The sequence below is a fragment of the Anarhichas minor genome, unplaced genomic scaffold (assembly GCF_050575085.1).
Source record: "Anarhichas minor isolate MPS153535 unplaced genomic scaffold, ASM5057508v1 ptg000040l, whole genome shotgun sequence".
Lineage (NCBI taxonomy): Eukaryota > Metazoa > Chordata > Actinopteri > Perciformes > Anarhichadidae > Anarhichas > Anarhichas minor.
Window position 1 is genome coordinate 6,562,787 of NW_027466486.1, and position 25,142 is coordinate 6,587,928.

Here is a 25,142-nt window from a genome sequence, read left to right on the forward strand (position 1 = left end):
GTGCCATACAGTCTTATTGTGTGGTGTTTTTCTGTATCTGTTATGAGTCAAATGGACTAATGTATTGTATCTGTCTTAAAGCCAGAGCACAACTACAGACAAAAGGTACTACTTAGTAACTAAGTCCTTAATCCTCAGCACAAGGACGCATCGCTTAAATTAATAGCGAGTGAGAGCACGTGTAAAACCTACTTCCTAGTAAAAGCTTATAAATGTGCATAATACTCATTGTGACGGGTCTTTAGTGGCCGTGATAATGTTATGCACACTTAGCTGGATTGTGCAATATGTTATGGTGACTGTTATTCCACATATACTAGTCTTTGATACTCAAAGTCCAATAATTCAAAATCCATAGACTCAAACTCATTTATGAACATTTGGTTACAAATGGACTTGCATTTATAAAGCACCTTTCTAGTCCTCTGACAATTCAAAACACCACATGTCAACATTTACCCCATATACACATTCACATTCATACTCTAGCAGTGTGGTACCTTGTACCTCTTCCATCAATCAGGATCTAATCTTCATATGCTCATTCACACACTCGTACACCAATGGTGCCATAAAACGACTTACAAACTATTTGATTTTGAAACAAAACTTCATTCTTATTTTGATGCTATTGTCCATTGATATTCTCTCCCAAAAAACTATTACGTCCAAGTTCTGGCCTATGGTAAAATAGTATAGTCATAGTACCTTTGTGTAATTCAACTACTCACTTGTGTGAGCAAGGCCTGTCCAAAAAAAAAAGACGGCTTTACTCTCAGTGAAACAAGCCTGGACCCTTTGTAAATACATTTTCTCTTCTTGCTACCATTGCTGGCCTCCTCACAGCTGATTTCCCCCCCTTCTACCCTTTATGCCTTCCTAAATCTAAATCTCTCCCCCTACATCTTTCTTGGCAGTCTTCTCTCGAGTTGTCTGTCCTTCCGGCCTCATTTGTTCTCCATCCGGAAGTTGCTTCTGTTCTGATCCTCCGAACCAGAGCCAGGATGATGAAATTCCAACCTGTCACTTACATAACCGGTCACTTCACTAACAGCCAGGATAATAATGCCACGGCTTATTCTGCTCTGCCAGCCGAGTAGCCCATATACACACACACACTCAATTCTCCATTAGGCCTGCCTGTGTGCACTAATGCATACGAGGACTAAAATGTTACTTCTAAAACATACTGTAGTATAAATGCATTCATTCACTAATGCCCTCATCCATTTAATGTATATTCATGCACACATACACTACACAAATATAATTTAACGTAATGTATACATGCTGTGGAATAATCATAATTTTGCCATTTATTTTCTACAAGCAGGTTATATTTAGGACCTCATCGCCACTATATGGTATTATTTATTTGGCATTCTTTGACATTTTATGGCATATTGTACTATGACTTTAGTTTAATTTTTACAACATACTTTTTTATGACTGACTTTTTTTTACATACTATACTGTGACTTTTTCGACATACTAAACTGAGACGTTTTTCGACATACTATACTATGACTTTTTATGACTTTTTTTTATGAATAATTGTTCATAAAAAGTATTACAAAGTCATGGTATATTGTACCATAAAAAATGTTTGTAATGCAACGACTGTTGCTATGTTGCTGTAAGGTGATGCTTTGATTGTATCTGGTGAGACCAAAGGTTATTTTCTGGTCTCAGCTTTATAATGCAGTTCTCTTTTATTCTATTCTGGAATATCATCGTCATCATCATCATATCAGACCATCATAAAAATCATAGAAAAATTCATGCATAGTATGTCCTAAAAGAGAACAGCATATAACACTATGATGACACTTTGACATTTTTTAGCATACTAGTCCATGCCTTGTTTATGACTTCTTATGGCAAACTGAACTTTGACTTTTTTATGCATCAGGGTCTGTAATCTCTTTAAATAGAATATCATATAATAGAGGATGATCTAACTTTCTAATACCCTAGATATTCAGATCTGCCTATCTAAAACCCATCTACATCTGTAATGCCTTTCATTGAGTGAGCAAAAACATCAGCTTAATATATCTTCACAAATCCTGGCTTGCATTAATGGGTACTTGGAAGTGGGATATATTTCCAGTAATTCTGCCCTTTTTCCGTCTGAACACAGGCTTACCCAACCTCCACTTAACCAAACAATCAGCTGAGAAGAGGCTCTAATGGACAAGCAAATTACTTTAATGTGTGTGACTGTCTTTTTTCCCAGTTTTGCTATTTCCACAGCTTGTGAATGAGTAGTTTACTGCTGATCAGGCACTACACGGCTGAGGGCTGAGGCAAGGTGACCCTAATAATTCCTAGACCTTTCATGCAGCAAAGGATGTAATACTATTTTTAATATCCGACCTGAAACACTTTGTTAGCAGTTTCCAGAAGAATCCCCAAAAGAGACTGTAGCCTATTTAGGATTCTCTCTCCAGTCCGAGGCACGAAAAAACGACAACATTTCATTCATTTTCTCCATTTATTCTAATGATTCAGCCTATATCTTACAAAACCTGATAATAATCAAAATGAAATATATCATTTCATATTTACTAGTCTTGTACATTGTAGCTCTGTGGTCAAGTAAATTATAGTGTCAAGAAATTTAATTGGCAGCAAATTTAAGCATTAAACATAGAAGAACATTCATTGTTTTACGGTGCAGCAGAAAGCAAAAGCCTTTTAAGAACCAGTGCGAGTACATCAGGGTTTGGAGACAACTAACTTCCAATACAGCTGATTTTCAATTCAATTTGGAAAGTGGGTTTTCTTTCCTGTGAGTCTCATAACCCTAAACCCCTCACAAACATTTAAAATTAAGGCTTTGTAGTTTTGCAAATAGCTGTTGCAAACCAAATAGACTCCAAACCTGCTGCAACTGTTATGCATATAACAGTTGCACACAAGTAAAATTTGACCTTACATTCATAAAATAGAATATACAGCTCTCAATCAACGACAAAAATATCACCCGAGTGTGAATAAAGATACGAAACACCTAATTTAAGGAAAATGTTCTGTGCTTATTCCACCACAACATAAATACACAATATATCCTACATTTAATAAACAAACACAAAATATTAAAAGAGTCAAAAAGATTAATACAACTGTTATTGGAACTGTGCTTGGCCAGCATTTGTGTCAGTAAAGGGCTGTGGGCGCTGTGTTTGTAGTTGGTCGTAGCTTCTAGTTCTCCAAACAGTTATTTGTTTGGGCTGATATTAAAACCCTCGTATCAAAAGTCATAAATGTAACTTTAAATGTAAGTACAAAGCCCCTGAAATGAATACAAGAGGATGCATTGCCAACCACAGGTTCAAACAAGATAGATGTGATTACACTGTATATTCTGTGTTATGGGAAAGAAAAATACTACAGTTACATTCATTCTGCAGGTGGGCCGAGAGATCTTTGGGAAACGTGGTCTTTTTCAACCATAGAAAAACACAAAAGGTGCAGCCGCACAACAGTGCACAAGTTGTTGTTTTTTCCTCCGCCCAGATGATGTTTAGGTCTGTTATGGTCATGAGTTCAGCTGTTTACCATTGCCTTCATAATCAGTACGATCACCAAAGTATCACTGCCACGCACCAACATTGAATAAGGCATATGAAAAGAAATATATAGGCCAGCTGTATATTCAGTTATAACTCTAGCTATATACATAGGACCATCAATACATGTTTGAGGCCTACTAGACCCGTTTGTTCTGTACAAAGCGTTCTGCCAGCAACCGGCTTGGCTGAATATTGTTTGGTATATGGATGTGCACAAAGACGGCAAAAATTACTTCCCATGGCCATGTGGAATAAAGTTAGTCAGTATTCAACGATAAGGTCATCACGGCTATCAGAAATCTGAAAGCTGAAAACGTCAACAGTGACACATAATGAATCTGTAACATTTTCTTTGCTCAAAGGAGTAGCCTACTCCGACAATTTACAACTGCACTTCTTGACAGATGGACGTTTATAGGATCCAGAAAAGATGGACACATTTACCGTGACACTACTGGATACTATCTTTCAACAAACCTCAGTGCATTCTAAATTATCCACTTATTTCAAACTCCTCATGCTTAGCTTGTAATGTAGGTTTTCCTGTTAAAAATCAAGCCTCAAACCCAAGCTGATAACATCTCTATGACAGTAGGGTATTTTTTGTCCCCTCCTGAGGACTCGTCAGAGGACATTTTACAGCAGGTCAGGTAGTACTCGGTAGAAATCAGTAGAGTGGCCCTTTGTGCTCCCAATAAACTTAGACAAACTAATCATTGAAGCCCTTATAGTCCAATTCAAAAATAGCCAAAAGCTATTCATTCCGTTTTATTTGCATCAACCTACATTTTTAAACGTGTGCATTTAGTCTTCACGTCCAATTTCATGCATCATGTTTTTATTCTCACTTTGCTTGCAAGGTCCCTGATACAGGCAGCCTGGTCTCTGAGCAGTATATCAGTGCCCATTTTCTAATGCATCTCAAATGATGCAGCGACATGTCACAATCATGTGAATCTTTGCAACTAAGAAGCAATTACAATTGGAATATCTAAGCGCACATGGTGACTTTATACTACCCTAAGCTATTATGCAGTCAAACTACGCGCCTCTCTTCTTCGGTGAGATCATTCATGATAGGAGCGCAAACAAAGCACCATCAACTTAGCACACATAGATGGATACTAACATGCACTTACATGGCTATATGTGCTTTGTTCCCCAACGAATGCTGCATCCAGATTGAATACCTGCCTCTCTGCCATAACCTTTGAATGCCAAAAATGGATATCCCTGGTGTATTGGCAGTGCTTTCTACACACACATGTGCAGCTGAAGCAAGGGATTGGTGGAGTATAGCGGAATACAAAAGATAGTCATCATTGCTAATCCAAAGAGAAGAGAAATGGGAGGGAGGAGAGGAATTAGGCCGAAAAAATGAATGTGATCTATAAGTAGAAATCAGGTCACTCGCTGCATATGGGACAATGACACTGCTGTACATGTGAAGACAACATAACAGATTGAGCTCCCAAATGAACCAAACAATACGTTTGGCTTTGACATTCATACCCTGAATGAACACATTTCGTTCACAAACTGATTACGATACCAGTGAAGATGTTATTGTGCACACGAGACACAAGTGTCATTCTATTGGGCAAAACTGCAATTCTAAATATCTTGCGATTATAACACAATCAGCCAAAATGATGTGATGGCCCATCACAGCTTGCCTTGCTAACGCATGCATGGCTTAACTTTAAGTTCCCCCTCGTCGTCAATAAATCAACAGGTTTAACAGCTTTTATCAATAATATTGTTCACTATAAAGACAGTTCATATATATTTAAATAATTGCAGCAGAAATATTGGCTCCTAAATCCCCGATAGGACCTCTACAGCTGTCTAGTGTTGTTGTAGTTACAGTGCTCTGCTGGATACATTCTGTAGGTTTGTGAAATCAGAATTAGGACAAAGAGATGAGTGGTTGCTAGGTGACTGGATAAAAAGAGGCCACAGGTGGAATCGTCCCAGCTTGAAATCGTCTCCCGCTCCCTCGCTTTCCCTCCAGTATGCTGCCAAAGACAAGGGTTTGTGGTAGTGGTCACAGAGAAGCCAAGGCACGTTTCCTGTGCAAGTCTCAGCCATTTGAAATCCACACTTTGTGCGTTTTCCAGACTCTTGTCCATTTCCCACCTATTTACTGCATGCTTGGGTTTTATGTAACAGTGCAGCAATCCCATCATAGCTTCACCTCCGATTCTCTTTCACTGCCCTTCACTTCTCATGTTGGGGAGACAGATTGGTCATTCCATCTCGTCATCTCTTTTCCTTTCCCCTCTTACCCCCTCTTCCTCCTCTAACATTATATAAGAATAATAATGATAGTAATGCAATCCTTCTTGGCATTTCGTTCATTGCTGCATAAGTTAATAGACATACGACAAAGCTCTTTTTACCTCACGGGCCAGTTTGAACCTCTCCTCCCACATCCCCTGAATAAAGACTTATCTGATTCAATATCTTTTGACAATCTCTCCTATGAAAGTCTAACACCACACCAAACTGCAAGCAGCAAAGTATCTGTGAAAGCAAAGAAGTAATAATGATATCCTGGTCAACATCGCACCGGTACTGGCTTGATTGGTTCACTAGCCAGAGAATTTCCTCAGAAGTACACTGAACAAAAAGCTCCTTACTAGCATTTGTGATTATTGTAGGCACTCTAAGACCTGGAGGACCAGCCTCAGGATACAAGAGCAGAGCGGTGGAAACCAGAGAGCAACCATGTCAATGAGCGATAGCTGAAGTTTGGAGGTCTATCCTCCCGTTTATGTAAAGCAGAATTCTAAAGCAATGGTGGAAAAGCTGTCTCAATGTCCTATTTGAGCTTCACAGGCCAGGGGAGGCACGTGCGGAGTCCCAGCATCGAGGAGAAGACGATGCTGGGTCGATGTTTCTTGAACCTCAAGCCTTTCTTCAGTCGTTGGCTGTTCTCTACCACGTACAGCTCCCCCTGTTGGGCTGCGCTAGATATCCGCGACACCACCTCCCCGTGAACCACCAACTCCTGCTCTGAGCGCACAAACACCTCCCTGAGCTCCTCCAGCCGCCGCTCCATCTCTCTGATGACACGTTGGCGCTCCTCGACCTCCAGGAGTCGCCGTCGAGCTGCCTCGAACTCCATGCTGGAGCTGGGGGTTACGAGCTTGGAGGAGGGGGCCGTGGCGGAGGTGGATGGCGGTTCAGAACCGGTTAGCAGAGCCCCTGTCACCCTCCGGAAGTCTCCCATGGAAATGGAGCGCCTGGTGGCTGGAGAGGCCAGCGCCAGGAGAGCAGAGGCAGATGTAGACGGTGGCATGGCTGATGGAGGAAGAGGGGGAGAAGATGATGAGGGAGAAGGTGAATCCGGTGGGAGGATATCAGGATGCGGGTCCTTGTTTTTAATGGCTGCTGCTTTGTCCTCGGTTGAGTCCTCATCATGGGGGTCTGTGTGTCTCTGTCGTCCCTTCATGGCCACTGTTTATCTCTTCTTGTGCTGCTGCTGTCCTTGTTGTTGCTGTTGATGTTTTCCCCCCGTCTTCCTGTGTCAGAGTGGAGTGCAGCTGAGCAGACGATCTAGCCTACGCACTGCCCCATTCATTAATAAGAGATCTGATCTGGGCTAGTTCTGCCTCTGCATCTGAGTGGTTGTGCTGGGGGAGGAGCCTCCTGGCAGCTCATTGGTTGCTGAGCATGTCAGCTGATGATTGGGTAGCCGGCCTGTGTGCTGCTGATGCTGGCAGGCTGTCGTGTCCTCTGTTCTGCTTCGTCGTCGTCATCTGGAGCTCTGCTTCGATCAGCTCTGCTCAGTCAAGCGAGGCAGAGTGAGTCAAGACACGCAGGTCTCTCCTCTTTGCTGAAGCCGTTTGGCTCACTCTGCTGCCATACCTCCTACCAGCTGGTCTCTTCATATCACTCTCTTTCTCCCCTTCTCTTGCTCGGATGGTTGCCCCTAGCAACACCACGGCAAAAGCTGGAGGGAGGGATGATGCTCTAATTTCTCCATCCCATTTATCACCTTGGTGCTCCGCGTCATCACCCTTTCCCGGTACTCATTCTCTCTCACATTCCCTCCCCCTTTCGACCCATTTGGCAGCTCACAGCCTTCACCGCAAATGTATCTTCCTCTTTAAGGCAAGTTTATTTGTATAGCACATTTCAACAACAAGGCAATTCAAAGTGCTTCACATAAAACCATTAAAAACATCAAAACATAAGGCAAAAGAAAAGGAGATTTAAAAACAATTAAGAACATTGAGTCTCATATAAGTACGTAACACTGGTTCACAAAAACATACAAATAAACAGAAGGGCACGGACATTTCGATTTTCTCTAGTAACAAATACACTATGGGTAACTGTTGTTATTTATACACAGACGTATTGGTACTCAAATGGCAAGCAAGGAAGATTCGCTGTTGCTAAGAAACTGTCATTTGCAGCATTTTAACAGAAAAAAAGATTGTCTTCAAACATTCAAAATTGAATTTGTTAAGTTGAAATCATACAACTCTCTGGCACAACACACACAATGCACAAAGGTGTGGTACCAAGAAATCATACCAGTCTCATAGCAACATTCTCCCACTGCAGATTCTGTCATTAGTAGCCCTCTGTCTGCTTGTCATTCTGAATTGTGCTCTTAAATACAGTTATGAAGTGAATATCGTATTATTTTAACACGTTTGCAAAAGGTACCCAAATTAGATGCAAACTAAAAAGGCAATCTCTACTTTCACAGAGTTTGTGATCTCAGAGTCCACTTTTTCAAAGCATTTAACTGAACTTAAAGCCATTGTGATATGTGTAATCCTGGATCTAAACACCTTGGCTGTTGCTTCTGGTACCCCTTCTGCGGCCATTTGAAGGTACACCTGTCTTTAGTTGTTCAATCACATGCAGCAACATGAACAACTGAAACTGAACTCATGTTTCATAGCTGAATTGTGGCAGCAATAATGACAGTTTCCGCTTTAAATAATCTGATAGGAGTTACATCATCATGATATAATACCTTGGTTTCTCCTTCTTCCTTTTCCTCTGCTTGCTATCATATTTTCCACTCCATTAGCAGCCTTTGTCGTCTAGACAAATATTGACCGGTTCTGCGGCGGCATTGCAGAAGTAATATGATAAGAGTATGAAGTAAGACACAAGATAGGTCCACTCAAATACATCGCGCGCACACACACACACACACACACACACACACACACACACACACACACACAGACACACACACTAGCTGAATCAACTGAAAAGGGTAACACTGGAGAACTAACAAGGGATGTTTTAAATAACTGCTTTCAGCAAGTGTGAATCAAAACAATGAAGCTTTTAGAGGGGTCAGAGCTGGTTCTCTGCACTCACACACATGCATATTTGAGTGTTCACTTAGCCCTTTGCTTTTATCTCAGGATTGACATTGCATTAGCAGTATAGCACTGACGGCTCTGCCTCTGCTTTTAGCTCGGCTGATCTCTAGAGAGAAGGGCGAGAAAGGCAGAGAAATACAAAAACAGAGAAGCAAAAGCAAGAAAGACTAGGAGGTTGTATAGGCCATTGCATGTAGTATGACAGGAATGACAGGAAATCTTTTAAGACATTCTTCAGGCGTTTATCCTACTGTACTATTCAAAAAGCCAGAAAAAAGGCCTTTGTTTGCAAAGGATACAAAGACAAACATTTTTAAACACCAAAAGGTTTATGAAGCTTTGATTTTGCATAGTATTTAATGATGTACATGAAAGACGTATGGGTATGTTGAACATTACTTTACTGGTAATACTACTCTTAGTATCCACTGAAATTGTATGAAGGGTAATGTGGAGCAGCCTTACTAGGTTTCCTTGAATGTGTTGCACAATTTCCCTTAGATTTATAAAGTTGTACAATACACATGCGTACACATGAGTAAGTAAAGATTTTTTGGGATCAAGACAAGATGCTCTAGTGGAGTATTTTCTTTAGCATGATGCCCATTTTCGGAAGATGCTAGTGGTTGCGCAACATCCCGCAGTTAAAATTACTCACTCTAAACTAATCCCACATGGTGCCTGCAGAGCTGCACACACAGATTGCCATCATCAGTGGCAAACATCTTGAGCAGCAGGACTTGGTCTCCCGTTAAACAGAAAGATGCTAAACCAAAAAACTATTTTGTTATGGCAAAGTCATACACATGTACTTGGACACATTTTTCTACATTTACAAGCACACAGTACACACACACACACACACACACACACACAGTACACACACACACACACACACACGCACACACACACGAGGCAGAATTAATAAAGGGCCTAATCCTTCCAAAATACAATTATCTCCAACTCCATTTCCATCTATTCCTCTGTCTTCATAGCTAAAATTCTGATGAAAGCCTGCTCTCAATCTCTCCCACCTCACGCTCTGTTCCAGATTACTTTAATCTGTGTGGTATGTGTGTATTGACAGCATCTGTGTGCCTTTGCCTTGTCCAGTCTGCTTTTGGTTAAAACGACTGGGGTTTATTGTCAGGCTTTCCCTCAGCTATTTGTCTTAAGTATCAGAGTTGTGTGTGTGTGTCCAGAATTGCATGCTAGCAGGGTTGCAACTTGGGAAGTAGTTATAATGATTTGATTACATCATCAGGTGTGAGTTCAGTGAATACAGTCTGACCTGCAGAGGTGAGGATGGGGATACAGCTGCAGCTCAGATAATGTATGTCAGTCTGTGCTAATAAATAAACTTCTTACCTATTAAACAGTCAATAAACAAAAATACATTTTATGATTTTATTGAGGGTCAGGATGACGGTGATTTAACTTAGTCACACAAGTAATAAATGTCTCTAATAGGATAAACTAATGACACATACTGTCATGTCAAATTTAAGAAATGTATGCATAACTGAATCGATTATAGAAATACTAAAATGTTTGAAATAGAAATGTTTGAATTCCAATACATATTTATGTTTTCACCTCTTCTATTTTGCCTCTCCTAGCCTAGCAATCATTCAAAAATACTCTTTTTTTTTGCCGAATAGTTTGCTGATATGATGAAGAAGAGCATGTTTAAGGTTGTCCAAGTTTTGGCACTCTGTAGCAGAAGTGCTTTTGATAAATGTAGTGTAACCTTCATAGCTGGTGCAGCTATTATCATGTACATTGCATGTATCAGGTCATATATCACATGCATCTAACCAGGTGGCAGGTGCACTAGCATAATTTCTTTACACTTTGAAGTTGTGCAGCGTGTGTTGTATGTAGAAAAGCTAGCATTGTGTTTTTGTGCAGGGTTAGAATGAATCACGGGGGACCATTGTGTTGCCATAAAAACACATTACTCTTGGAGACATGTTGTGAAGAGAGAGAAAGAGCGAGATTATGTTTCAATCTTAGGTTTTTGTGCGTGCATATGTAATTTAACAGTGGATGCTACGAACAGCACATCACAACTATAACTCACATCAACCAGAGAAAAAGACGAACAACGGCTCTATATTTAAATATTCTGCCCTGGACAGTATCCTGTTACAGCTCAGATCAGATGAAGATCTGCATTGCTTGGTATCCCCTTTACTACCAAAAACACAACAAAAGCCAGCCTCCATTTCAGCAGAGCAGCATCAGTAAAAATATGCAGTAAACTGGACAGGCCCTAGATTCTCTTTTGAGACAGGAGACGGTTAATGGTGATGATGCTAGGTTTCCGCTGTTCTGTAATCAATTTTAGTAGCCTTGTGCCGCTGCTGCTGCAGGCTGAGTCAGTGGGTATGTATGTATGTGTGTGTGTGTGTGTGTGTGTGTGTGTGTGTGTATAAAAGAGCAAGATGCCAGTCATTGCAGTGTGCATTACTGGTAGTACGGTGACGTCAGCGTACAGAGAGCAGAACCTAATGGGAGTATAAGTGTGTGTCAGTATATGGATTATCTAAGACTGCATTTCTCTTGGTCATGATCGTGTACAGTTTATCTTCATCACATGAATCTTGTCAGTAAAATAGAGATGAGTGAGAGAAAACAGCAGCCCCAAAGCAGCACCAGCAGTCACTATGTGACTGTTATGTAAGTGAGTGCTGCTGTGCATACAGAGGCAGAAGTACGTGGTGATACTACGAGTCAGTGGTGGGCCGTCAGGGCCGGCAAGGCCTTCTCTGCTGGCCTAAACAGAATCACAAAGTTATAGCTATTTTATAATTTAATAATTTTTCTTAAATACACTACATGTATTGTAATTTATAAAAATATTTTTCCCATTATATTATTTTCTCATTGCACAGCTTCTGTCTTCCTCAGTTGCTCTGTTTCCAGTGCAGCTTGTTTTAAGTAGAGCTTTTATCCAATCAGATTTCACCTCTGTGTCTCTAGGTAAGAAGAGAGGCCCGAGGCCTGCAGACTCACAAGTGAAACCCTTCGCAGTTTAATTGAATGGGGACGTTATTGTTGATTGTCATAGTGTTCAACCAATCAGATCTTTAGTTTGACATGTTGGGCGTATTCTTTGATGTGCCAGAGCCTTCTAGCTGGACTACAAGTACGTGATTGGTCAGTGGGCTAGAGTGACATGTTGGGCGGTGACAATCCCAATATCTGCTGCCTCTGTCGAGCGGACATATTCAGCCCTCAAACACATTAAAACGTATTCAGGAAATACAACTGGGGAGGCTCGACTGTCTTCACTGGCGTCCATAAATCGAGAAGGACTTCTTACTGGAACTAAAACGCACAGATGTACTGAACAACTGTGAGATTAAACTCGATTAATATACTTGTTTATATATTATTATTTGTACAACTTGTTTTTATGAAGATGGATTTTTGTTTGGTTTAATATGTGATAGGAACCATTGTTACGTCCAATGTTGCTCTGGGGACATATTTAGCCGGTGCCAGTGTTGGCAACTTGCTCGCTAAATCTGGTGACTTTCCAAACCCTCATGGCGACTTTTTTTTACCACTCCTGTAAAATTTGCCTAAAACGCCTATCCACCGCGTACCCAAAGTAAACTGACAGCTCTTATTGAACCATTGGGAGTACATGTATGGTTTTAGTCTTTATTGAACGGCAACACTCTGAAGTTTCTTCACAATCAGTCAGAATCACTGTAAGTGCTACTATCATTGAGCTGTGGAGTTTTAAGCAGACTGAAAAAGAAGCATTTTATTTCCGCATGGACTTGTTTTGGGCAACAGATGGCAGCAGTTATCTATGGCTGGCACTTATGACCGGGAAAAGACACTGGTTAGGTAGAATGGAGGGATGATACCTGGTACAAGTTTGAATTTGATATTAATACGACAGAAAATGAATATTTTACACGTGGTTTACTAAGAGTGCTGCCGCATAAAAACGAATTTGGAGGCTCACGTCACCATGTCAAAATAAATGCATATACTACGTGTCAGAAATTCGAACTATAGTTTATTTATGTCAATGTATGGCTAACTATATCATATTTAACCATTATCAACTTTCAAAGATTTTTGAAAATTCTCATGAACCAGACTTTAGTCTTGATACTCTGTCCCAGTAACCTCACTCACGGTTTCAATTGCAGTTTTCAAAACTTTCCCAGGGGGCCATCTGATAAATCTGCATATCCTTGGCTTCGTAATTTCATTGGCTATATGGAGCCTGAGTTTGAACTGGATCTGTTGCGATTGGCTCGAGCGTTACCCAAAGAAGAGAGGCGGGCATTGTCTTTCAAAGCGGACTCTCGTTGGCTGTTCCAGACTGTGACCGGGCTATAGAAGCTCCTATTGGGTCAAATGAGGTGTCAATCTAACCGGCGGAATGCAGCATCCATTTTGCGATGAAAATCTCCGCTCTGTTGACACGGAACGTGAAGTTATGCCCGAAATATGATCGCGAGTTATCATATCTGCTGGCTAATTTGAAATGATGCAACAGCCCCCCGTGGGTCTTTATGGACGTACTAATGTGTTTTGGACTAAATCTTTTACTGGATTCGATCGAGTGGACCCTTAGCCACCTAGCAAGACCGTTTTTGCTGGACTAGCATGCACAAGGGGGACGTTATGAATCATAATCGGTGAGTCATGGCGATATTTTATCGCTATTTTTGGAGTGCTTGTTTGACAGAGACGTTAACTGTACCTGCTGTTGTTATTGTATCTTGAAATGGTTTGCATAAATCGAATTACAAGAACAGTAGCTTTCTAATGAGATATCACATTAATACTCATCGTTACAGAGCAGTTGTGTGCATAACACAAATATGCCGCGGGCGGGCCGTCAGAGTGGCAAGCTACTAGCGACAAATCTAGCGACTTATTCTGGTGTTATTGGAGACTTTTCTGGTGTTTTCTGACTGTTTTGACAGCGGGTGCTGCCGTGAGCCCCTCTGCCGCCCCAAAGCACTCACAGGCGGGTACTGTCACAGAAGCCTCGCGCAGCTGCAGTCAGAGAAGAGAGGAGACGCACTCTCGGCGTATTCTATGCAGTTAGTGTATCTATAGGTGTTGGCTTCATTTTTACACGAAACAAATAATAACCGTAGCTGTGTTTCAGCTGCAGGACAGCAGTGAAGGCCCAGGTATAAAATGCACGGCACGCCACTGCTACGAGTTGATAATGTAAAGCAGAATTCGCTGCAATGGTTCAGGGTGTTAGTGTTTGAATGCTGTGGGAAAGAGAGAACAGGAGGAGGAGATGGACTAACATGACAGTTAAAAGGCTACAGGCAAGAAGAGACAGAAGGAGAGGCGTTGACATTAACATACAGAGAATGTAAACTGTTCGCCTTTGTGCGTGTACAAACATAAATCAATTTCCATTTAACATGACAAATTGTGCAACAGTCATGTTAAGCTACCATTTCAAGAGGTATTTTAAGCATTTTAAATTAGTATATTACCACATGAGTAAAACAGTGGTGAGAGAGGGTAAAGAAGACTCGGAGTTAACAGTCATGGCCAGTGCTCTGAGTGACAGAAAAGCATTTAACTAGGTAGCCAAGATTCATTCAACTTTTGCATAATAAAACAAGCTTGCACTTTATCTCCCTCCAGTGACCAGCTGTGGGAACACACCATGCTGTGGGCCCTCATTAAGGCAGGAGCTGAAAGGTATAGTAATAGGGATGCACTAATCCAACTTGTTCTCTCCCAATACCCATACCTCAATTTATAGTGTCTCAGCAGATACCAAGTACCAATCTGATACCAGTGCTCTCCTCTCCCTCACGGCTTGACTTTACCTACTAAGAGAAACAAGCCAAAGTATAAAGACTTTAACTTCCTGTTACCAGTAGGTGGCGCTATGACTATGATTCAAAATTGGCCTCTAGATGTCTTCAGGCCTGGAGTCTAATCAAACATGTGAAATCTGGTAAAGATCTGATGATGTGGAGTCGAGTTACATCAGTTTATTCGTTCATGGCGAAGGATCGAAATTTGCCGAGCCGCCACATCGCCGTCCTTCAACAACTTCTTAAAATCTTCACAATGAAGCATTATCAAGGTCTTAAGGCTTTTCTGACAACATTTTAGAGGGATTTGATTAATCTGTGAGGAGCAGGATGTCAAAGTACAAATCTTACAACTTCCAGTTGCCACAAGGTGGCGCTATTACTATGATTCTATATTGTCATATAGATGTGTTCCGGGTCAGGATGTTATGACAAATGAGAGATTTGGAGCAGATTAGACAATGTACGGCCGAGTTACAACAACTTCTTGTTTCATGGCAAATGGTGTTTTTTTGACGCCAAGCCACGGACACATAGTTGGATAACTTTTTGATCTTTGAGTAACTTTTCACTGCCAAGGTCTCAAGAGCATACAGGTGCTGGTCATATAATTAGAATATCATCAAAAAGTTGATTTATTTCACTAATTCCATTAAAAAAGTGAAACTTGTCTATTATATTCATTCATTACACACAGACTGATATATTTCAAATGTTTATTTCTTTTAATTTTGATGATTATAACTGACAACTAAGGAAAATCCCAAATTCAGTATCTCAGAAAATTAGAATATTACTTAAGACCAATACAAAGAAAGGATTTTTAGAAATCTTGGCCAACTGAAAAGTATGAACATGAAAAGTATGAGCATGTACAGCACTCAATACTTAGTTGGGGCTCCTTTTGCCTGAATTACTGCAGCAATGCGGCGTGGCATGGAGTCGATCAGTCTGTGGCACTGCTCAGGTGTTATGAGAGCCCAGGTTGCTCTGATAGTGGCCTTCAGCTCTTCTGCATTGTTGGGTCTGGCATTTCGCATCATCCTCTTCACAATACCCCATCGATTTTCTATGGGGTTAAGGTCAGGCGAGTTTGCTGGCCAATTAAGAACAGGGATACCATGGTCCTTAAACCAGGTACTGGTTGCTTTGGCACTGTGTGCAGGTGCCAAGTCCTGTTGGAAGATGAAATCTGCATCTCCATAAAGTTGGTCAGCAGCAGGAAGCATGAAGTGCTCTAAAACTTCCTGGTATACGGCTGCGTTGACCTTGGACCTCAGAAAACACAGTGGACCAACACCAGCAGATGACATGGCACCCCAAACCATCACTGACTGTGGAAACTTTACACTGAACCTCAAGCAACGTGGATTGTGTGTCTCTCCTCTCTTCCTCCAGACTCTGGGACCCTGATTTCCAAAGGAAATGCAAAATTTACTTTCATCAGAGAACATAACTTTGGACCACTCAGCAGCAGTCCAGTCCTTTTTGTCTTTAGCCCAGGCGAGACGCTTCTGACGCTGTCTGTTGTTCAAGAGTGGCTTGACACAAGGAATGCGACAGCTGAAACCCATGTCTTGCATACGTCTGTGCGTAGTGGTTCTTGAAGCACTGACTCCAGCTGCAGTCCACTCTTTCTGAATCTCCCCCACATTTTTGAATCGGTTTTGTTTCACAATCCTCTCCCGGGTGCGGTTATCCCTATTGCTTGTACACTTTTTTTCTACCACATCTTTTCCTCCCCTTCGCCTCTCTATTAATGTGCTTGGACACAGAGCTCTGTGAACAGCCAGCCTCTTTTGCAATGACCTTTTGTGTCTTGCCCTCCTTGTGCAAGGTGTCAATGGTCATCTTTTGGACAACTGTCAAGTCAGCAGTCTTCCCCATGATTGTGTAGCCTACAGAACTAGACTGAGAGACCATTTAAAGGCCTTTGCAGGTGTTTTGAGTTAATTGGCTGATTAGAGTGTGGCACCAGGTGTCTTCAATATTGAACCTTTTCACAAAATTCAAATTTTCTGAGATACCGAATTTGGGATTTTCCTTAGTTGTCAGTTATAATCATCAAAATTAAAAGACATAAACATTTATCAGTCTGTGTGTAATGAATGAATGAATATAATAGACAAGTTTCACTTTTTGAATGGAATTAGTGAAATAAATCAACTTTTTGATGATATTCTAATTATATGACCAGCACCTGTACTTATCGACCAAGATCACCCAGGTGGAGTATTTCCCTTCTGACAGCCAAGCTGGGTGAAAACCGGTCATCCGGTGGTGACTGAACTTTTGCTGCTTGCTTGCTTGCTTACTTACTTGCTTACCTGCTTTCTTACTTACTTACTTACTTACCAACCAAGATCAGCCAGGGGGAGTATTTCCCCTCTGACAGCCAAGCTGGGTGAAAACCGGTCATCCGGTGGTGACTGAACCTTTGCTACTTATTTATTTACTTACTTACTTACTTACTTACTTACTTACTTACCTACCAACCAAGATCAGCCAGGGGGAGTATTTCCTCTCTGACAGCCAAGCTGGGTGAAAACCTGTCATCCGGTAGTGACTGAACTTTTGCTGCTTACTTAATTACTTACTTACTTACTTACTTACTTACCTACCTACCAAGATCATCCAGGGGGAGTATTTCCCCTCTGACAGCCGAGCTGGGTTGAAACCGGTCATCCGGTAGTGACTGAACGTTTGCTACTTACTTACTTGCTTACCTACCTACCTACCTACCTACCTACCAAGATCAGCCAGTGGGAGTATTTCACCTCTGACAGCCAAGCTGGGTGAAAACCAGTCATCTGGTGGTGACTGAACTTTTGCGACTGACTTACTTACTTACTTACTTACTTACTTACTTACTTACTTACCTGCCAACCAAGATCAGCCAGGCAGAGTATTAAAACCGGTCATCCGGTGGTGACTGAACTTTTGCTGCTTACTAACTTACTTACTTACTTACCGACCAAGATCAGCCAGGGGGAGTATTTCCCCTCTGAAAGCCAAGCTGGGTGAAAACCGTTCATCGGGTGGTGACTGTACCTTTGCTACTTACTTACTTACTAACTTACTTACTTACTTACTTACTTACTTACTTACTTACCTACCTACCAACCAAGATCAGCCAGGGGGAGTATTTCCTCTCTGACAGCCAAGCTGGGTGAAAACCGGTCATCGGGTGGAGACTGAACTTTTGCTACTTACTTACTTACTTACTTACTTACTTGCTTTCCTACCCAGATCAGCCAGGGGGAGCATTTCCCTCTGACAGCCAAGCTGGCTGAAAACCGGTCATCCGGTAGTGACTGAACTTTTGCTGCTCACTTACTTACTTACTTACTTACTTACTTACTTACTTACTTACCTACCTACCAAGATCATCCAGAGGGAGTATTTCCCCTCTGACAGCCAAGCTGGGTTAAAACCGGTCATCCGGTGGTGACTGAACTTGTGCTACTTACTTACTTGCTTCCTCACTTGCTTACTTACTTACTTACTTACTTACTTGCTTGCTTACCTACCTACCTACCAACCAAGATCAGCCAGGGGGAGTATTTCCCCTCTGACAGCCAAGCTGGGTGAAAACCGGTCATCTGGTGGTGACTGAACTTTTGCTACTTAATTACTTACTTACTTACTTACTTACCTACTTGATTACTTACTTACTTACTTACTTACTTACTTGCTTACTTGCTTACCTACCCAGATCAGCCAGGGGGAGTATTTCCCTCTGACAGCCAAGCTGGGTGAAAACCGGTCATCGGGTGGAGACTGAACTTTTGCTACTTACTTACTTACTTACTTACTTACTTGCTTTCCTACCCAGATCAGCCAGGGGGAGCATTTCCCTCTGACAGCCAAGCTGGGTGAAAACCGGTCATCGGGTGGAGACTGAACTTTTGCTGCTGGCTTGCTTACCTGCTTTCTTACTTACTTACTTACTTACTTACTTACTTACTTACCAACCAAGATCAGCCAGGGGGAGTATTTCCCCTCTGACAGCCACGCTGGGTGAAAACCGGTCATCCGGTGGTGACTGAACTTTTGCTACTGACTTACTTACTTACTTACTTACTTGCTTCCTCACTTGCTTACTTACTCACTTACTTACTTACTTACTTACTTGCTTGCTTGCTTACCTACCTACCTACCAACCAAGATCAGCCAGGGGGAGTATTTCCCCTCTGACAGCCAAGCTGGATGAAAACCGGTCATCTGGCGGTGACTGAACTTTTGCTACTTAATTACTTACTTACTTACTTACTTACTTACTTGCTTACCTACCCAGATCAACCAGGGGGAGTATTTCCCTGACAGCCAAGCTGGGTGAAAACCGGTCATCGGGTGGAGACTGTACTATTGCTACTTACTTACTTACTTACTTGCTTACCTACCCAGATCAGCCAGGGGGAGTTTTTCCCTCTGACAGCCAAGCTGGGTGAAAACCGGTCATCGGATGGAGACTGAACTTTCGCTACTTACTTACTTACTTACTTACTTACTTACTTACCGAACAGGATCAGCCAGGGGGAGTATTTCCCCTCTGACTGCCAAGCTGGGTGAAAACCGGTCATCCGGTGATGACTGTACCTTTGCTTCTTACTTATTTACTTACTGACTTACTTACTTGCTTCCTTACTTACTTACTTACTTACTTACTTACCTACCAACCAAGATCAGCCAGGAGGAGTATTTCCTCTCTGACAGCCAAGCTGGGTGAAAACCTGTCATCCGTTAGTGACTGAACTTTTGCTGCTTACTTAATTACTTACTTACTTACTTACTTACCTACCTACCAAGATCATCCAGGGGGAGTATTTCCCCTCTGACAGCCGAGCTGGGTTGAAACCGGTCATCCGGTAGTGACTGAACGTTTGCTACTTACTTACTTGCTTACCTACCTACCTACCTACCTACCTACCAAGATCAGCCAGTGGGAGTATTTCACCTCTGACAGCCAAGCTGGGTGAAAACCGGTCATCTGGTGGTGACTGAACTTTTGCGACCGACTTACTTACTTACTTACTTACTTACTTACCTGCCAACCAAGATCAGCCAGGCAGAGTATTAAAACCGGTCATCCGGTGGTGACTGAACTTTTGCTGCTTACTAACTTACTTACTTACTTACCGACCAAGATCAGCCAGGGGGAGTATTTCCCCTCTGAAAGCCAAGCTGGGTGAAAACCGTTCATCGGGTGGTGACTGTACCTTTGCTACTTACTTACTTACTTACTTACTTACTTACTTACTTACTTACTTACTTACTTACCTACCTACCAACCAAGATCAGCCAGGGGGAGTATTTCCTCTCTGACAGCCAAGCTGGGTGAAAACCGGTCATCGGGTGGAGACTGAACTTTTGCTACTTACTTACTTACTTACTTACTTACTTGCTTTCCTACCCAGATCAGCCAGGGGGAGCATTTCCCTCTGACAGCCAAGCTGGGTGAAAACCGGTCATCCGGTAGTGACTGAACTTTTGCTGCTCACTTACTTACTTACTTACTTACTTACCTACTTGATTACTTACTTACTTACTTACTTACTTACTTGCTTACTTGCTTACCTACCCAGATCGGCCAGGGGGAGTATTTCCCTCTGACAGCCAAGCTGAGTGAAAACCGGTCATCGGGTGGAGACTGAACTTTTGCTACTTACTTACTTACTTACTTACTTACTTACTTGCTTTCCTACCCAGATCAGCCAGGGGGAGCATTTCCCTCTGACAGCCAAGCTGGGTGAAAACCGGTCATCCGGTGGTGACTGAACTTTTGCTGCTGGCTTGCTTACCTGCTTTCTTACTTACTTACTTACCTGCCAACCAAGATCAACCAGGCAGAGTATTAAAACCGGTCATCCGGTGGTGACTGAACTTTTGCTGCTTACTAACTTACTTACTTACTTACTTACCGACCAGGATCAGCCAGGGGGAGTATTTCCCCTCTGACTGCCAAGCTGGTTGAAAACCGGTCATCCGGTGATGACTGTACCTTTGCTACTTACTTATTTACTTACTTACTTACTTACTTGCTTCCTTACTTACTTACTTGCTTGCTTGCTTACTTACTTACTTACTTACTTACCTACCAACCAAGATCAGCCAGGGAGAGTATTTCCCTCTGACAGCCAAGCTGGGTGAAAACCGGTCATCCGGTGGTGACTGAACTTTTGCTACTGACTTACTTACTTACCTGCCAACCAAGATCAGCCAGGCAGAGTATTAAAACCGGTCATCCGGTGGTGGCTGAACTTTTGCTGCTTACTAACTTACTTACTTACCGACCAAGATCAGCCAGGGGGAGTATTTCCCCTCTGACAGCCAAGCTGGGTGAAAACCGGTCATCCGGTGGTGACTGTACCTTTGCTACTTACTTACTTACTTACTTACTTACTTACTTGCTTCCTCACTTGCTTACTTACTTACTTGCTTACCTACCTACCTACCAACCAAGATCAGCCAGGAGGAGCATTTCCCTCTGACAGCCAAGCTGGGTGAAAACCGGTCATCCGGTGGTGACTGAACTTTTGCTACTGACTTACTTACTTACTTACTTACTTACTTGCTTCCTTACTTACTTACTTACTTACTTACTTGCTTGCTTACTTGCTTGCTTACCTACCTACCTACCAACCAAGATCAGCCAGGGGCAGTATTTCCCCTCTGACAGCCAAGCTGGATGAAAACTGGTCATCTGGTGGTGACTGAACTTGTGCTACTTAATTACTTACTTACTTACTTGCTTACCTACCCAGATCAACCAGGGGGAGTATTTCCCTGACAGCCAAGCTGGGTGAAAACCGGTCATCGGATGGAGACTGAACTTTCGCTACTTACTTACTTACTTACTTACTTACTTACTTACTTACTTACTTACTTACTTACTTACTTACTTACTTACTTACTAACTTACTTTCCGACCCAGATCAGCCAGGGGGAGCATTTCCCTCTGACAGCCAAGCTGGGTGAAAACCGGTCATCCGGTAGTGACTGAACTTTTGCTGCTTACTTACTTACTTACTTACTTACTTACTTACCTGCCAACCAAGATCAGCCAGGCAGAGTATTTCCCCTCTGACAGCCAAGCTGGGTTAAAACCGGTCATCCGGTGGTGACTGAACTTGTGCTACTTACTTACTTACTTACTTACTTACTTGCTTCCTCACTTGCTTACTTACTTACTTACTTGCTTACCTACCTACCTACCAACCAAGATGACCCAGGTGGAGTATTTCCCTTCTGACAGCCAAGCTGGGTGAAAACCGGTCATCTGGTGGTGACTGAACTTTTGCTGCTTGCTTGCTTGCTTACTTGCTTACCTGCTTTCTTACTTACTTACTTACTTACTTACTTGCTTACCTACCTACCTACCAACCAAGATCAGCCAGGAGTATTTTCCCTCTGACAGCCAAGCTGGGTGAAAACCGGTCATCTGGTGGTGACTGAACTTTTGCTACTTAATTACTTACTTACTTACTTACCTACTTGATTACTTACTTGCTTGCTTGCTTACTTACTTACTTGCTTACTTACTTACTTGCTTCCTCACTTGCTTACTTGCTTGCTTGCTTACCTACCTACCTACCAACCAAGATCAGCCAGGGGGAGTATTTCCCCTCTGACAGCCAAGCTGGATGAAAACCGGTCATCTGGCGGTGACTGAACTTTTGCTACTTAATTACTTACTTACTTACTTACTTACTTACTTGCTTACCTACCCAGATCAACCAGGGGGAGTATTTCCCTGACAGCCAAGCTGGGTGAAAACCGGTCATCGGGTGGAGACTGTACTATTGCTACTTACTTACTTACTTACTTACTTGCTTACCTACCCAGATCAGCCAGGGGGAGTTTTTCCCTCTGACAGCCAAGCTGGGTGAAAACCGGTCATCGGATGGAGACTGAACTTTCGCTACTTACTTACTTACTTACTTACTTACTTACCGAACAGGATCAGCCAGGGGGAGTATTTCCCCTCTGACTGCCAAGCTGGGTGAAAACCGGTCATCCGGTGATGACTGTACCTTTGCTTCTTACTTATTTACTTACTGACTTACTTACTTGCTTCCTTACTTACTTACTTGCTTGCTTGCTTACTTACTTACTTACTTACTTACCTACCAACCAAGATCAGCCAGGAGGAGTATTTCCTCTCTGACAGCCAAGCTGGGTGAAAACCTGTCATCCGTTAGTGACTGAACTTTTGCTGCTTACTTAATTACTTACTTACTTACTTACTTACCTACCTACCAAGATCATCCAGGGGGAGTATTTCCCCTCTGACAGCCGAGCTGGGTTGAAACCGGTCATCCGGTAGTGACTGAACGTTTGCTACTTACTTACTTGCTTACCTACCTACCTACCTACCTACCTACCTACCTACCAAGATCAGCCAGTGGGAGTATTTCACCTCTGACAGCCAAGCTGGGTGAAAACCGGTCATCTGGTGGTGACTGAACTTTTGCGACCGACTTACTTACTTACTTACTTACTTACTTACCTGCCAACCAAGATCAGCCAGGCAGAGTATTAAAACCGGTCATCCGGTGGTGACTGAACTTTTGCTGCTTACTAACTTACTTACTTACTTACCGACCAAGATCAGCCAGGGGGAGTATTTCCCCTCTGAAAGCCAAGCTGGGTGAAAACCGTTCATCGGGTGGTGACTGTACCTTTGCTACTTACTTACTTACTTACTTACTTACTTACTTACTTACTTACTTACTTACTTACTTACCTACCTACCAACCAAGATCAGCCAGGGGGAGTATTTCCTCTCTGACAGCCAAGCTGGGTGAAAACCGGTCATCGGGTGGAGACTGAACTTTTGCTACTTACTTACTTACTTACTTACTTACTTGCTTTCCTACCCAGATCAGCCAGGGGGAGCATTTCCCTCTGACAGCCAAGCTGGGTGAAAACCGGTCATCCGGTAGTGACTGAACTTTTGCTGCTCACTTACTTACTTACTTACTTACTTACCTACTTGATTACTTACTTACTTACTTACTTACTTACTTGCTTACTTGCTTACCTACCCAGATCGGCCAGGGGGAGTATTTCCCTCTGACAGCCAAGCTGAGTGAAAACCGGTCATCGGGTGGAGACTGAACTTTTGCTACTTACTTACTTACTTACTTACTTACTTACTTGCTTTCCTACCCAGATCAGCCAGGGGGAGCATTTCCCTCTGACAGCCAAGCTGGGTGAAAACCGGTCATCCGGTGGTGACTGAACTTTTGCTGCTGGCTTGCTTACCTGCTTTCTTACTTACTTACTTACCTGCCAACCAAGATCAACCAGGCAGAGTATTAAAACCGGTCATCCGGTGGTGACTGAACTTTTGCTGCTTACTAACTTACTTACTTACTTACTTACCGACCAGGATCAGCCAGGGGGAGTATTTCCCCTCTGACTGCCAAGCTGGTTGAAAACCGGTCATCCGGTGATGACTGTACCTTTGCTACTTACTTATTTACTTACTTACTTACTTACTTGCTTCCTTACTTACTTACTTGCTTGCTTGCTTACTTACTTACTTACTTACTTACCTACCAACCAAGATCAGCCAGGGAGAGTATTTCCCTCTGACAGCCAAGCTGGGTGAAAACCGGTCATCCGGTGGTGACTGAACTTTTGCTACTGACTTACTTACTTACTTACTTACTTACTTGCTTCCTCACTTGCTTACTTACTTACTTGCTTACCTACCTACCTACCAACCAAGATCAGCCAGGAGGAGCATTTCCCTCTGACAGCCAAGCTGGGTGAAAACCGGTCATCCGGTGGTGACTGAACTTTTGCTACTGACTTACTTACTTACTTACTTACTTACTTGCTTCCTTACTTACTTACTTACTTACTTACTTGCTTGCTTACTTGCTTGCTTACCTACCTACCTACCAACCAAGATCAGCCAGGGGCAGTATTTCCCCTCTGACAGCCAAGCTGGATGAAAACTGGTCATCTGGTGGTGACTGAACTTGTGCTACTTAATTACTTACTTACTTACTTGCTTACCTACCCAGATCAACCAGGGGGAGTATTTCCCTGACAGCCAAGCTGGGTGAAAACCGGTCATCGGATGGAGACTGAACTTTCGCTACTTACTTACTTACTTACTTACTTACTTACTTACTTACTTACTTACTTACTTACTTACTTACTTACTTACTTACTTACTTACTTACTAACTTACTTTCCGACCCAGATCAGCCAGGGGGAGCATTTCCCTCTGACAGCCAAGCTGGGTGAAAACCGGTCATCCGGTAGTGACTGAACTTTTGCTGCTTACTTACTTACTTACTTACTTACTTACTTACCTGCCAACCAAGATCAGCCAGGCAGAGTATTTCCCCTCTGACAGC

At 42.4% G+C, this 25,142-nt stretch overlaps 1 long non-coding RNA gene across 2 annotated transcripts in view; it reads left to right on the forward strand.

Moving 5' to 3' along the window:
• Positions 1-13,355: 13,355 nt before the first annotated feature.
• LOC142968734 (uncharacterized) overlaps positions 13,356-25,142 on the forward strand; it is a 35,243-nt gene continuing 23,456 nt past the window's right edge. For both annotated transcript variants that reach the window (XR_012959065.1, XR_012959066.1), the window contains exons 1-2: positions 13,356-13,608; positions 14,588-14,644. This is a non-coding gene — a long non-coding RNA (uncharacterized LOC142968734). The remainder of the gene's footprint in view (positions 13,609-14,587; positions 14,645-25,142) is intronic.